This window comes from Salvelinus sp. IW2-2015, unplaced genomic scaffold (assembly GCF_002910315.2).
Source record: "Salvelinus sp. IW2-2015 unplaced genomic scaffold, ASM291031v2 Un_scaffold743, whole genome shotgun sequence".
NCBI classification, from domain to species: domain Eukaryota; kingdom Metazoa; phylum Chordata; class Actinopteri; order Salmoniformes; family Salmonidae; genus Salvelinus; species Salvelinus sp. IW2-2015.
The window spans coordinates 101,827-117,209 of record NW_019942602.1 but is presented as its reverse complement, the minus strand read 5'-3'; the positions used below and the strand labels follow the sequence as shown (position 1 = coordinate 117,209).

The window sequence follows — 15,383 nt, the reverse complement described above, 5'->3', positions numbered from 1 at the left end:
ACTGACTTTTGATTTTGACCCCCCCCCCCCCCTTTGTTCAGGGACACATTATTCCATTTCTGTTAGTCACATGTCTGGTGAGACTTGTTCAGTTTATGCTCAGTTAATTCATCTTGTTATGTTCATACAAATATTTACACATTTTAAGTTTGCGAAAATAAACGCAGTTGACAGTGAGAGGGCATTCTTTTTTGCTGAGATATAGCTGGGCCTTGTATAGAACATAGACCAGTGGAGCTCCTCAAGAAGGAAGGGGAGGACCATCCTCCTCAGAATTTCAGAAAAAGAAAATAGAAACACTAAAAAAGTACTAAGTATACTAAAATATATTCATATGTCCACAGATAATTGATTAAAACACACTGTGCAATGAAGTCTAGTAACTTCAACAGCACTTTTTGGGTAGAATCATGGTGTACCCAGAGGACAGCTAGCTTCTGTCCTCTCTGGGAACATTGCCTTCAATACAAAACCTGGGAGGCTCGTTGCCTCACCCCTTCCATAGACCTACATCATAATTATGACCAGTTTCGGAGGACAACCTCCAACCAATCAAAATTTTCAGTTTGAACTGTTATGTTGTCTATCCAATCATAGGATTAAGATCAAAGAAATAACCTATTCATATTGGGGATGTGCCGCAGAGCTATGGGGGGGGGGGGGGGGTTCTATGTGAGAAAGCGTGTGAGTTGGTGACATTATTGGATAGAGAATTAAAAGTGATACTTGAGCATTTGGGGATGTTATTCAATTCAAAATAGTTTCTTCAAATTACAGGATACCGAGGATATAGATTATAAATTTTTCTTGGGTTTAGAACTTATTTTGTGTCCAGTTAGTGCAATTAATCCAATGTGCGTGCAACTTAGTAGCAGTAACGTAGCTAGCGCTATCTACCAGCTTCAGTGTCCAGTTTCTGCCGCCAACGCTTCCGCAATTTCTTTGACTTTTTGTTGAGAACTCTTTTCATTCTCAGGGCTACACGGAAAAGGTGCGAAAAAAACCGAGGGTCGACCTCTGATCAGAGATCAGTTTCATGAAGAAGGATGAGAAGGTGAGGCCGTTCAATACCAACTGGAATCAAAGTATAGCTTGTTAACAGGGAGCATTCATCAAGCTGCCTGTATTGCGGCCTTGCCTGCTTTTGGAATACGAGCCTTGGAGAAAGAGGGTACAATAACAGAAAGAACATTGATCGTTCAGCTAAACGGCAAAACAAAAGCAGGGAGCTGTCACGAACTCAAAATGAGCGGACCAAGGCCAGCGTGCATTGAGTGTCACATCCTTATTTAATACAAAGTGAAACTAGAAACAAAACAACAAAACTTACAAAGAACTTGAAGACATAGTGCCCAAACACACTAACACAAACATGACACCGCGTGACACCCCTAGAGGGGGGGGGGGGTACTGTCACGCCTGCTCCCGCTCCCCCACCCTGGCTCTTGAAGGCACCAGGCGCCCCAGCATTACGCACTCCTGCCACCATCATTACGCACACCTGCCTTCCCCCGTCATGCGCATCAGCGATTATTGGACTCACCTGGACTCAATCACCTGTGTCATTACCTCCCCTATATTTGTCTGTTCCCAAGCTCTTTTCCCTGCTTCAGGATTAATGTTTGTTTGTCTTTGCATACCCGGTTCTGACGCTTTCTCTGTCCTGTTTGATGTCTGTTCCATATTAAATGTTCTACTCCCTGTACCTGCTTCTCTTCTCCAGCGTCGGTCCTTACAAGAACCCAAGGGGCTAACATTTTTGAGCTCTAACCTTAGAATTGGGGATGACGTACTGTCCCATGAGAGACAGACATTTTTTCAAATCATGACAGAAAGCTGAGCCAATCAGGTGCAACGCTCTGTATTTTCTGCTGGCTAGCCCCACCAACACAGAAAGCACTGAGCTAGGCTGAAACACCTGCATTTTGGAGCTGCCATACTCAAGGAAGCAAAAAAGAGACCATGTTTGTATGCAGCTTTATTAACTCAATGACATTTTTTTTTACATTGTTTGCAAACTGATATGTGACATGTAAAAATGCCAAAATAACAGCAAAACAGGCAAGCCCCCCTACCTAAAAGTATGGTGCTCAAAACAGATGGGGCTCTGCCCCATTAGAGATCTGACGTGCTGTATTGGATGAAAACTAGACAATTTTTCAGCCTGATCAACTGTAGGCTACTACAGCCTATGTGGGCTGTCCATTTGGTCAGGGTAACTAATTGGTAACATTATGTATTTATAGTCCATTTGTATATCAGGAGAAAATATATATTTTAAGAATTCGTCTGGCTAGGCTGCCTATACGTTTTCAATCCAAAATTATTAACTGGAATTAATCAATCAACATAATAGTGATGACAGATGTGAGTACATGTTTTATAAGGCCTACAGTTGCTTAGGCTTGCATGATGCAAACATGCATGAAGCAAGCTCAGCCCTGTGAGCTTGTCTATCAGTTGTTGTCTCTGTGTCTGGGTAGAGGAAATCCCCCTCCTGATCTAGTCTAAATATAATTCATATAAACAAGTATAAGGTTGCTGCAGTTTGACAGGGTTTTCCTGGTTAGGTTAACAGATAAGGAAAAACTCTAGGCCCCAGGGAGTAAAAATTTCCCCCCCCCCCACTCTGGGACCTATGGTGCCACCAGTCTGCTTGCAGTTGTCAGTTATCGTCAGGTATGTGGATGACCAGAGATTTATTCAGGAACGTTTCTTGGGCTACTTTGATGTGTCAAGTGGGGGAGATGCGCAGTCTGTGTTTAACTTCATGGAGAAACATGTTGTTCAAACCTACTATGGCGCAGGTGTAATGGAATGTATCTGCTATTTGTATTTCCAGCTAAGTCCCCTCCTGTTCCCTGATTAAGAGGTGATGACCACGCCATTACCATTGTCAACTCTCTCCTGACGTTAACTGAAGCCACGTCTCATGTGCCCGCTAATCCACTGGCACATTGAATGTTTCCCCTCCAAGCACTGTGAGTACCCCTATCAATTTTCTCTCATTACTGTATGTAGAGCCAATCATATACACAAACACATTATTCCACATCAATGATTTTACTCCTTGCTTGGACTAACTCATTCTTAGCTCTTTTGTCTAACTGTGTAATGTGTTGTGTTATTGTATTTTGTCTTCCTAGTCAAATCCTGTCCTGCACTGAAGTCAAGACTCTGAACACCTCAACTCATGCATCATACCCTCATTCAATCACTTTTGTTATCCCTTCTGTAGTAACCTGGTATATTTATGTTTACCAATAGATGGCAGTATTGACTCAAGACGGGGGTTTGCTTCCCGCTATCCGTAGCTATTTCCTATGTCTGCCTATATAACTATGATTAAGAAAGCTTCAGGTAGTTTAAGCCAGGTGCATAAGAGAATGTAATTCTAAGTTACAATTAAATACTAAACCGTACTTAAGTCTCATGAGTCGTAACTCTAAGAAGCCTTTAAGGATACTACACCTTCTCAACACTGTGTAAGTAGCTCTCATTCCCATTCCCCATAATATTGTACTATAAATGTCTTTATTAAATGCTTTATGTTAAAATAATTACTCTTTGACGATTTTTGAAACACAATTTGACGTCTCCGTGCGTTCCACGCTTATACTGTCGGTCTCCCATCCTCCTCAATTTTTCAAGTCACCAGCCTCCACTAACATAGATGTAGATTCGCTGAAAGAAATAGTGCTACTGGTGGCGAGGCAGGTTCTACCTTTTGAAGTAGTGAAAGTTGTATAATGATGAGGAAAAAGGAACATGGGTCTGAGCTGTGAAGAACGTAGTCTATTCATAGGCACGGCACTGTTGACTTTCAGTAACACTTGATTTGGAAAGTCCCTGCTCTACAGACTATCAGTAACATTTCAACTAACTATCTACTAACCCTAACCCTAGCTCTAACCCTAACGCTTACCCTAACCTTAGGAAGCGGTTGCTTATCAACAGATAATTTGTTAATAGTATGACCATCTGTAGAGCATCTACAGATGGAAAATCTGGACTATCCAAAATAAGTGTGACCGTTCTTTCCCTTTCAGGGACTGAGTCAGACCTGCATGGGACGCCAGGTGAGTGGAKTCTCTAGCCATTCAAGAYCATCTATGTATTAACTCCCAGGTAGAACATAAAAWMMCKWRKYMTRKYGSCRRKYGGYYMMGYAWTMYAWTMSCCRMYWRRWAAKKKKKKWMGGMTTTTGTATAAAATAGCTTGGCTGAGCTATTTCCCCTTGAGCCTTATAGGCCTATCTACCTTCTGAAAAGAGGTAGAAATCCCTTGCCTCCTGAACTCACAGAACATTTACAGWATTGTAATGTCCCATGCCAACCWTGTAATAGTTCCCACGACATTCACTTGAGACAYCAACYTTAAGGGGAGAAAACAGCAAACATATACTCATTAACCATTAAACTATCTTGGGACATGATACATAATTATWAAAATGATCTTACTTCCCAGCAGAGAGATGTGTATTCATATTCCCTGCATTCCCCGYTGGCCATTCTTCCCGTCTAAGAGCAAGGGGGGTAGGGGTGGGGGTGCAAACATCCCTCATTATCCACAACAGCCAATTCATTTCTCTGCACCATGTTCAGACAACAACCCAATTATCACTGTCAGCATCGGCCGCAGAGGCACGGCTCATTTCAGTGATCTTTGGCATTTCCTCATATTAACATGCATGCAGTGTGGTGGTTTCACTATTGCCTGACAAAATGTCAATACAACAGAAATATAATGAGAAGGGTGAGATAATGAGAATGTACAGAGAGGAAGTCATGGTTCATTTGTTTGGGATCGGGGGAGAGAGAGAGACGCGTATGAGTGTGGCCACATCATATAGGCTTAGTACTATGACATTAGCAAAGTATATTTCCACAAGCCTAGACTGGTCGATCATTTCAGGTGGTAAATCAACTTCTTGGGCGAAAATATAGGCAATATGTTTCTTGTTTTTATTTATTACTTTTCTCTGTGAAGTGTGTTGAGACATTGTTAAACACACTTTAAATAAACTGAGACTTGACTTGGCTACATAGCATCATTAATGAGAGGTATTTTTGTAATTGGTCCTTATGTTAGTCAGTCCATTAAAATTGCATAGATATAGACTTCCCTTAGGAGTCCTGGCTGAATCAGTGCAATATGTAAAAACCATCTGTTACACAACCCTGCTTTCCTGCCGTGTCTGACTAGCAAGCTGTCATCCAAAGTTGAATCAACTATGAGCCTCCTCTTCATATAATATTGTGAGTCTAACCCACTAATGTATACTGCTAAAGTTGCCCTCAGAGGTTGTTCCTGGACAAGACCATCACCTGTCCGGCTGTGGTTAGCTCTGGTTGGCTGGGACTGTTGCCTCCAAATCAGCCTCCCATCCTCACTGGACAGCTGTCTGTACCATGCTGGTAATGGTGACTGAGCACTCCAGAGCCTTCTAGAGCGACCGTCTAGCCTGTGGTTGCTGGACCAGAAAGACAGCCCACCCAAATAGTTTGGGTTCCTGGATCCTTTCACAGCATTATAAGGTTGCGTTGAGACAATGACTTATCAATGACCCAAGTCCAGCTCATTTAATCCCTCTTACTGCCCGGAATGCCTCTGCTGATCCTACAGCTATTGTATGCAGTAATCATATGCCTATGAAACAGAGTAATAATGTTAGCACTGAGGTGGTGTGCCCTAGTAGGAAGTCCACTGTGTGCAGCTCACCCTGCACTAATAAAAATAACCAGAGTATGTCTACCTCTGCTAAGCTTCCCAGTAAAGCAAGAAAAATAATCAAGCATCCCAGAAAAATGTAAAAAATAGCCCACGTTAACATATGTAGCTTAAGAAACAAGGTTCATGAAATCAATAATTTGCTTGTAACAGATGACATTCATATTCTGACAATCTCTGAAACTCACTTAAATAATGCCTTTGATGATACAGTGGTAGCAATACAAGGTTATAACATTTACGGAAAATACAGAAATGCCAACGGGAGCAGTGTTGCTGTCTATATTCAGAACCCCATTTCCTGTAAAGCTTAGAGAGGATCTCATGTTAAATACTGTTCACCTGCCTCACCTAAAGCTAATTCTTGTGGAAGATGCTATAGACCACCAAGTGCTAACAGTCAGTATCTGGATAATGTGTGAAATGCTTGATAATGTATGTGATATCAATACAGAGATATACTTTCTGGGTGATTTAAATATTGACTGGCTTTCATCAGGTTTGCCACTCAAGAGAAAGCTTCAAACTGTAACTGGTTCGGGTTATAAATAAAACTACAAGGGTAGTTACAAACAGTACAGGAATGAAATCATCAACATGTATTGATTATATCTTTACTAATGCTGCAGAAATTTGTTTGTGTAACGGTTTTCTACCTGGGATGAAGGAGAGGACCAAAATGCAGCGCGGCTAGTGTTCAACATGTTTAATTAGACGAATAAACGGTAACACTAATACAAATAACAAAATYACAAATGTGAAAACCGAGACAGACCTATCTGGTGCAGACAAAACACAGAGACAGGAAACAATCACCCACAAAATCCCAACACAAAACAAGCCTCCTATATATGATTCTCAATCAGGGACAARGATTGACAGCTGCCTCTGATTGAGAACCATATTAGGCTGGACACAGAAACAGACAAACTAGACACACAACATAGAATTCCCACCCAGCTCACGTCCTGACCAACACTAAACAAGCAAAACACATAAGAACTCTGGTCAGGACGTTACAGTTTGAAAGCAGTATCCAAATCCATCGGATGTAGTGATCACAATATAGTAGCCATATCTAGGAAAACCAAAGTTCCAAAGGCTGGGCCTAATATTGTGTATACGAGGTCATACAATAAGTTTTGCATTGATTCCTATGTTGTTGATGTGAAGAATATTTGTTGGTCCATGGTGTGTAATGACAAGCAACCAGACGCTGCACTTGACACATTTATGAAATTGCTTATCCCAGCTACTAATAAGCATGCACCCATTTAGAAAAATACTGTAAAATCTGTTAAATCTCCGTGGTTTGATGAGGAATTGAAAAATTGTATGGTTGAGAGGGATGAGGCAAAAGAGATGGCAAATAGGTCTGACTGTACAACTGATTGACAAACATACTGCAAATTGAGAAATCATGTGACTAAACTGAATAAAAAGAAGAAGAAACTACACCATGAAACAAAGATAAATGACATAAAGAATGATAGTAAAAAGCTTTGGAACACCAAACTCTGTTCCATCATTCATTGAATCAGATGGCTCATTCATCACAAAACCCACTGATATTGCCAACGACTTTAATATTTTTTTCATTGGCAAGATTAGCAAACATAGGCATGACATGCCAGCAACAAACACTGACACTACACATCCAAGTATATCTGACCAAAAAAGACAAGCATTGCAATTTTGAATTCCATAAAATAAGTGTGGAAGAGGTGAAAAAAAAGTATTATGGTCTATCAACAATGACAAGCCACCGGGGTCTGACAACTTGGATGGAAAATTACTGAGGATAATACAGGACGATATTGCCACTCCTATTTGCCATATCTTCAATTTAAGACTACTAGAAAGTGTGTGCCCTCAGGCCTGGAGGGAAACAAAATGTATTCCCCTACCTAAGAATAGTAAAGCGGATAGCGGGGAAGGACATTCAACAAGCACACCACTTACACTAATGACTGATGATTGGCTGAGAGAAATTTATGATAAAAAGATTGTGGGGGATGTTTTGTTAGACTTCAGTGCGGCTTTTGACATCGATCATAGTCTGTCGATGGAAAAATCTATGTGTAATGGCTTTACACAAGAGATACCTGTCTAACAGAACACAGAGGGTGTTCCTTAATGGAAGCCTCTCCAACATAATCCAGGTAGAATTAGGAATTCTCCAAGGCAGCTGTCTAGGCCCCTTACTTTTTTCAATCTTTACTAACAACATGCCACTTTAACCATTTTGAGTAAAGCTAGTGTGTCTATGTATGCGGATGACTCAACACTATACACGTCAGCTACTACTGTGACTGAAATGACAGCAACACTTAACAAAGAGCTGCAGTTAGTTTCAGAATGGGTGGCAAGGATCAAGTTGGTCCTAAATATTTAAAACATTAAAAGCATTGTATTTGGGACAAATCATTCACTAAACCCTAAACCTCAACTAAATATTGTAATGAATAATGTGGAAAATGAGCAAGTTGAGGAGACTAAGCTGCTTGGAGTAACCATGGATTATAAACTGTCATGGTCAAAACATATTGATACAACAGTAGCTAGGATGGGGAGAAGTCTGTCTATAATAAAGTGCTACTCTGCATTCTTAGCAGCACTATCAACAAGGCAAGTCCTACAGGCCCTATTTTTTTTGCAGCTGGACTACTGTTCAGTCTTGTGGTCAGGTTCCACAAATAGAGACTTATAAGGAAAATTGAAATTGGCTCAGAACAGGGCAGCACGGCTGGCCCTTGGATGTAAACAGAGAGCTAACATTAATAATATGCGTGTAAATCTCTCCTGGCTCAAAGTGTAGGAGAGATTGACTTCATCACTACTTGTATTTGTGAGAGGTATTGACATGATGAGTGCACAGAGCTGTCTGTTTGAACTACTAGCACACAGCTCGGACACCCATGCATACCTCAAAAGACATGCCACCAGAGGTCTCTTCACAGTCCCCAAGTCCAGAACAGACTATGGGAGGCGCACAATACTACATATAGACATGACTACGTGGAACTCTATTCCACATCAAGTAACTCATGCCAGCAGTAAAATTTGATTTAAAAAACAGATAAAAATACACCTTATGGAACAGCGGGGACTTTGAAGCAACACAAACATCGACACATGCATGCAAACACACGATAACATACGCTCTATACACACATGTACAGTACACATGGATTTTGTGTTATAGATATGTGGTAGTAGAGTAGAGGCCTGAGGGCACACACTTAATATGTTGTGAAATCTGTTATGAATCTATTGTCATGTTTTTAAAATGTATAACTGCCTTAATTTTGCTGGACCCCAGGGAGAGTAGCCGCTGCCTTGGCAGCAGCTAATGGGGATCCATAATAAATACAAATACAGGCCGATGTCATGACAGTCAGCATTACTATATATTTTTTGTACATCAGAAGTTGTTTGCTTTTTATGGAACTTCAACCTCATTCTACAGTAGGATACACACAATGGAAAAAGGAAAGATTGTTTGTCTTTGGTCAGACTACAGCCTGAAAAGCTAGAACTCCTTCCATCTTAAGATCTTCAATCTACTTTCCCTGTCAACATGGGACTTGCCTGTGAGGCTTTTCAGTGAGTGAGGAATCACTCTTCAAAGTACAGTATCTGTAGAAACCATGGCAGCACTGCGGGAAAACACGGTATGTTTTGAGGCGTTTTTCTCTGTGAGAGGGTTGTGGAAGAGATGACAGAGGGTTGGTGGAGGGTTGTGGAAGGGATGACAGAGGGTTGGTGGAGGGTTGTGATCACACATCAAAGATATGTCCCCTTTAGATCTCACTCTGTGATGAAACACAAAACAATTGAGGTGCGGGCTGAGAGGGGAGGAGAAGAGAGGCGCGACTGCGGCTATGGAAGTGTGTACTATCTGTGCCCAACTAAAATTACTGAACAGTGAAGAAACAGAGCACACTGTGCTCCAAAACACTAATAGGCCAGAGCTACATGCACAGTGTACACACAGTGTATATCTCAAATTAGAATCAGTTCGATCTGTGCCAGTATCCACAAGTGTTAGAACCTGTTTTTTGTGAGACCTTGGTTTGACCAAGTGTGGAATTGCACTCAAGTCTTTACAAAACATTACGGAAGCTAAAACCTCAGGGAGAGGTCAGAGAGGTCAGAGGGAGTTTTATGTAGTATTTATGGCATATCATGTGGCACATGCTACATCATTGTCCCTAGCCTTTCCAATAAGACTTCCTAGGGCAAAACCTTATTCCATTGCAGACATATTGCAGCACAAGCATATAGAAATGGAACGAGGAGAAATGCAATAGGAGAGCACCATCTAGCCTGTTAGTGAGGAGAACCTTTACCCTAGGGCAAAAAGCTTCTCTCAGCGAAGTTGCTGTGATGGCCAAGAAAAATACTTATTAACACGGAATGGAATAACACACACACACACACACACACACACACACCACACACACACACACACACACACACACACACACACACACACACACACACACACACACACACAACACACACACACACACACACACACACACACCATCACGTAACACGCTGAATACGTTATGCTTACTGCAGGAGGTCCTACATTAGAACTAACACATTTAGTAAGCAATACATGACATTTTAATAAACACACACAATTCCTAAGTGCTTGTTAGTCAACAATTGGAGGTATGAAAAAAACATACAGAACCCACCAATGAAATGTTACCATAAAGTCTCTGACTTTAAATTTGCTGCACAGAAAGATACACAGACAGATGATACAGATGCACAGTATGAGCATTATATAGACAGATAATGAGACAAACAGTTCAGGGTTTGCTTTGAAGTTGCTCCCTGGGCACTAATGAATCAGTCGTCTGGGTCAGTTCAGTTGGTGTGTTTTTCATTACACTTTTCAACAGGCGATAATGAGCCATGAGGGCTTTGGACACTGGAGCGCTCTGATCCAACATCAGCCTTTGGAGTGATTCAAGAGGACCTGACCACATTCTCATATATCAGAGGGCTAGCACTCAGCATCCTTCTCTCTCTCTCTCTCTCTCTCTCTCTTCTCTCTCTCTCTCTTTCTCTCTCTCTCTGTCTGTGTCTCTCTCGTCTCGCTCGTTCTCTTTCCTCTTTTGGTCTCTCTGTCTCTGTCTCATCTCTCTCTCTCTCTCTCTCATTCAGTCTCTCTGTCTCTCTGTCTCTCTCTCACTCTCTCTCTCTCTCACACACAAACACACTTCACTCACGCACACACAAACACACACGCACACACACACAACTCTTATTCTCTCTCTCTCTCCTGTCAGAAGACTCAGAACGCTGAGCGACCACCTGGACTCTTCCTCCATTACCATATAAATGAGGTGCTTCACGCTAACCTCTGTTCTCTCTGCTTCCTGCTCCTCGCGAAACAATGGCGGTGGCCAAGAACCGGAGACAGCGATCGAACAGAGAGAGAGAGAGAGTGCTACGGTATATCAATTCAATTACATTCTGGAGGGTTTTCATGTTGATGGAAAGAGAAATTCTTTGGCTGCTCCAATTTAGCCCTCTGAGGAAACAACCATGCACCAGCTCTCTGCTAAGATAAAAGCCCGGCGGAAACAGCCATGCTACAGTTATTCCAACTGAGCCTAAAGGGAAATAGATAGCCTTTAATGAGTCTTGCTGAGCCATCGCCTTGGGAGACCTACTGCTATGGTCAGATTTTGTGTGAGGGTGTCTACTAAGTTAAAATCCTCATGCAGCAACGCAGATGTACAGTAGCTATGTTTATTCCTGATAACCCAACCTCTAGAGTATAGCTGTGTCTCACATTTTTTTTGACTGTTCAACTTGTCTCATGTCTATACACAAGGTTGTCTAAATCTCATATTGAATGTTAACATATGTGTTCTCATACTTTTCTATCATAACGTCTTGACACAACATGTTGTGTCCTGTCTCATCATACTTTCAACCCATACTTTCTTCTATAAATTCTGTTGAATTTTATTTCGTCATCTCCATAGATCCATATCTTAATGTTATCCTTATTCTCTTTGATTGGTATTCTTATTCTATGTTCTCATTAGCCAATTCCTCCTTTAGACTTCTTATGTCGCAAACCTGTTTAAAGGCTATTATGTTTCAGGGGACCCTAGTCAACCTGTTTTCGTTTAGCTATCCCACACCAGGGATTAGAGACAACCCCAACACCAGGAATTAGAGACTATCCCAACACCAGGGATAGAGACTATTCCAACACTAGGGATTAGAGAATATCCCAACACCAGGGATTAGAGAATATCCCATCACCAGGGATTAGAGACCATCCAACACCAGGGATTAAGAGGCTATCATAACACCAGGGATTATAGACTATCCAACACCAGGCATTAGAGACTATCCCAACACCAGGGATTAGAGACAATCCTAACACCAGAAATTAGAGAAGACCATTCCCACACCAGGATTAGAGACTATTCCAACACCAGGGATTAGAGAATATCCCAACACCAGGGATTAGAGACCATCCCAACACCAGGGATTAGAGACTATCCCAACACCAGGGATTAGAGACATCCAACACCAGGGATTAGAGAATATCCAACACCAGGGATTAGAGACATCCCAACACCAGGGATTAGAGATATCCAACACAGGTAGAGACATTACAACACCAGGCATTAGAGAATATCCCAACACCAGGGATTAGAGACTATTCCAACATCAGGGATTAGAGACCATCCCACCAACAGGGATTAGAGACCATCCCAACACCGGGTAGAGGCTATCATAACACCAGGGATTAGAGACTATCCCAACACCAGGAATTAGAGACTATCCCAACACCAGGGATTAGAGACTATTCCAACACCAGGCATTAGAGAATATCCCAACACCAGGGGTTAGAGACTATCCCAACACCAGGGATTAGAGACTATTCCAACACCAGGGATTAGAGACAATCCCAACACCAGGGATTAGAGACTATCCCAACACCTGGAATTAGAGACTATCCCAACACCAGGGTTGTGGTACAGTATATGTATATGGTGTTGGGATGGTATGTTGTGTGTGCCTATGCTTGGCAGCCTGCCCCCTAGAGGATGAACTAGGTAGGACCAGAAATCTGGATCTCTTTCAGCTCCCTATGAGGCAATATTCTCACAAAAATGGGTTGACTGGGTTTGTGGGGTATGATAGCATTCCTGTTGTACTGCAAGAGTGCATGTCTGTATTCATGTAATCACTTAAACCATGTCTATTGACTCTAAAAATGTTAACTTGTCACAGTATGACAGTGCTTACTTCCCTTCCTAGAAAATGCCCAATACCAATCCTGTATTGTAAAAAAAGATAACATAGGATCTATTTTCTATTGGTATATTTTCATTTTCACTCTTTTTGTGTTAAGAAATTTTGTAATTCTTCACTGTCATAGGATTCTACTTAAAGCCGAAACTACTTTTGTGACTAAAACTCACAGCATATAGTGCCTAATGCTATTTCCAGCTATGCATGGTACTACTAAATGCACAGTATATCTTCCCGCCAATCAAGTAGTGAGATGAAGATAACAGCCAGGCTGTTGTTCACACTCTGTTCCCCTGAGTGTGAGGGATCATTAGATTTAGACCTCTATTATGGAAGCAGTATACTCATTAGATGGAAAGGAAGACTGCCATCATATATAAATTCCCTATCTCTTTCACAAGCAATTACACATGCAGCTCACACACATATACATGCCCGCGCATACACACACCACACCACCCACACACACACACACACACACACACACACCCACACACATACAACACACACACACACACCAAACACACACACACACCAAAACACACACACACACTTGCAACTCAGTTTCTCCTCACCAAAAAGCCATTCCCCTAGACACGCAAGCACCAAATATCCCATTCTAATCTAATGTGTTCACAGGCACAGTTCTGTCAATGTAAAAACTTTTTAAAAAAAATCTAAACACACACAAACACTTTCTCACAAGCTCTTCTCTCCTCCATACACACACCCACCCACCCACTCACAGAAAAAGCTCATTATAACTTGGCAGCGGGGATTGGCTTGACATCCACATCTCCAGTTGATTAATTTGCCTATTATTAAAGATCCTTTAATAAAATACTCACTCTAAAAGAAAGATGACCGGCAGCTCCTCCACCACCCCCCAACTGTGGCATAATTGTAAAACTTCAAACACTAAGAAGGGAAACTTCCTCCAGTTGAACAGTGTGCTACAAGGATAGTTCATATTTTATTCCATTGTTTTAGACTTTTTCCATCTCTGATCGTTTATCCTATCCATCCAGATTTACAATGGCTTTGGAAGTTGCCAAGGCCACAGACAGTCCTGAGCAAAGTGAGGAGTTCACTTGAGGAGATCTACTCAGCGAGCTTGAGGAAGAGGACTGTGCCATGTTATCTGTAGTCCAGTGAGATGGACACCTTGGACCGCATTTTCTATTAGAAAGTCGTTTCACATCCATTGTCACGCCGACAGCCATTCAGCTCTCCTGAGGAAACAATTTCTTCGGTGAGAGGGTACCTGTAACCATGGTTACGGGCGTGTCCCATTCAAAAGAACTGGGCAGGATCGATAACATTTTATTTAAGAGATCCCTCAACTCCAGGGAACCAGACACTATTATCCTACCTGCCTCCTGTCCTCTGCAAATTGCAATCCGGGAAACATGATTTACCTTTGCAAACTGCAAACCGCCAAGATAAAAAAAGATGCAGTGACAAGCTGTCAATTAGGACCTCTCTAACTCCATCTCCATCTCTCGCCCTCTTTCTGTCTTTCTGTCTTTCTATCTGTCCCTCTTCCTGTCTTTCTGTCTCTCTGTGTGATTCATCAGCAAGCAGTTTTCACTCTCAGAACAAATATAGAAACCTTTTATAACGGAATAGTTGACCAAAGCTCCACTCTGCTCCAGCAGGAATCCAACCTATGTATGGAGGAAGTGGTTGGGGGTCAAAACATGGCAGACAGATTATTAATTGATAGACCAAGATTTATTTTTTAACTGCAGACTTTCTTTATGGGGTTTCCAAGAAAATACAAATTAAGCAATAGTTTTGAATTAATGGAGTAGAAAATGTTTTATTGTGAGAAAAGGCATGCTGACTCAAACATGTCTGTGGAGTAATAAAAATACATGTACTTTAAGTAACCAGATTTAACCAGTTGCTGGATACCAGTTTTTTATTGACTAAGGCCTTGACGTTGTTGTCACACCAAACTCTCACCAAAGTATATGCAGAGATACTGTATGGGTTATGGGCACTTCAATGAGCAGAGGATACTTTGATATTCAAATGTCCAGATGTCTTGCCAGAGGCTGTCCTTCTTGGTGTTGACAGTTCACACACCCTTTTCATAGAGTCTGAAATGTATTCACTGTACTGAGTTTTGAGGCATGTTTTGAATAAAGCCCAAAAAATATCAATACCCAAGAAAAATAACTTGAAATTATCAACTGTAGTGGGAAGCTTGTAAAGCAGCAGTCAGAAGAGGACAATACCACCCATACTCATGTCTATACGTGTAAACACTGGCAGCTTTTGATCCTCTGTTCGTCCAATAGTGCAAGTTTGATTGAATACTAGCCTTAGATTTCCATTAAGTTGTT

At 41.5% G+C, this 15,383-nt stretch overlaps 1 long non-coding RNA gene across 1 annotated transcript; it reads left to right on the top strand.

The window, feature by feature from the left end:
- The first annotated feature begins 2,620 nt into the window (after nt 1–2,620).
- LOC139023986 (uncharacterized) lies at nt 2,621–3,168 on the top strand. The gene is made up of 3 exons (XR_011475219.1): nt 2,621–2,679; nt 2,843–2,981; nt 3,147–3,168. It is a non-coding gene; the product is annotated as an uncharacterized lncRNA (long non-coding RNA).
- The last annotated feature ends 12,215 nt before the right edge of the window (nt 3,169–15,383 follow it).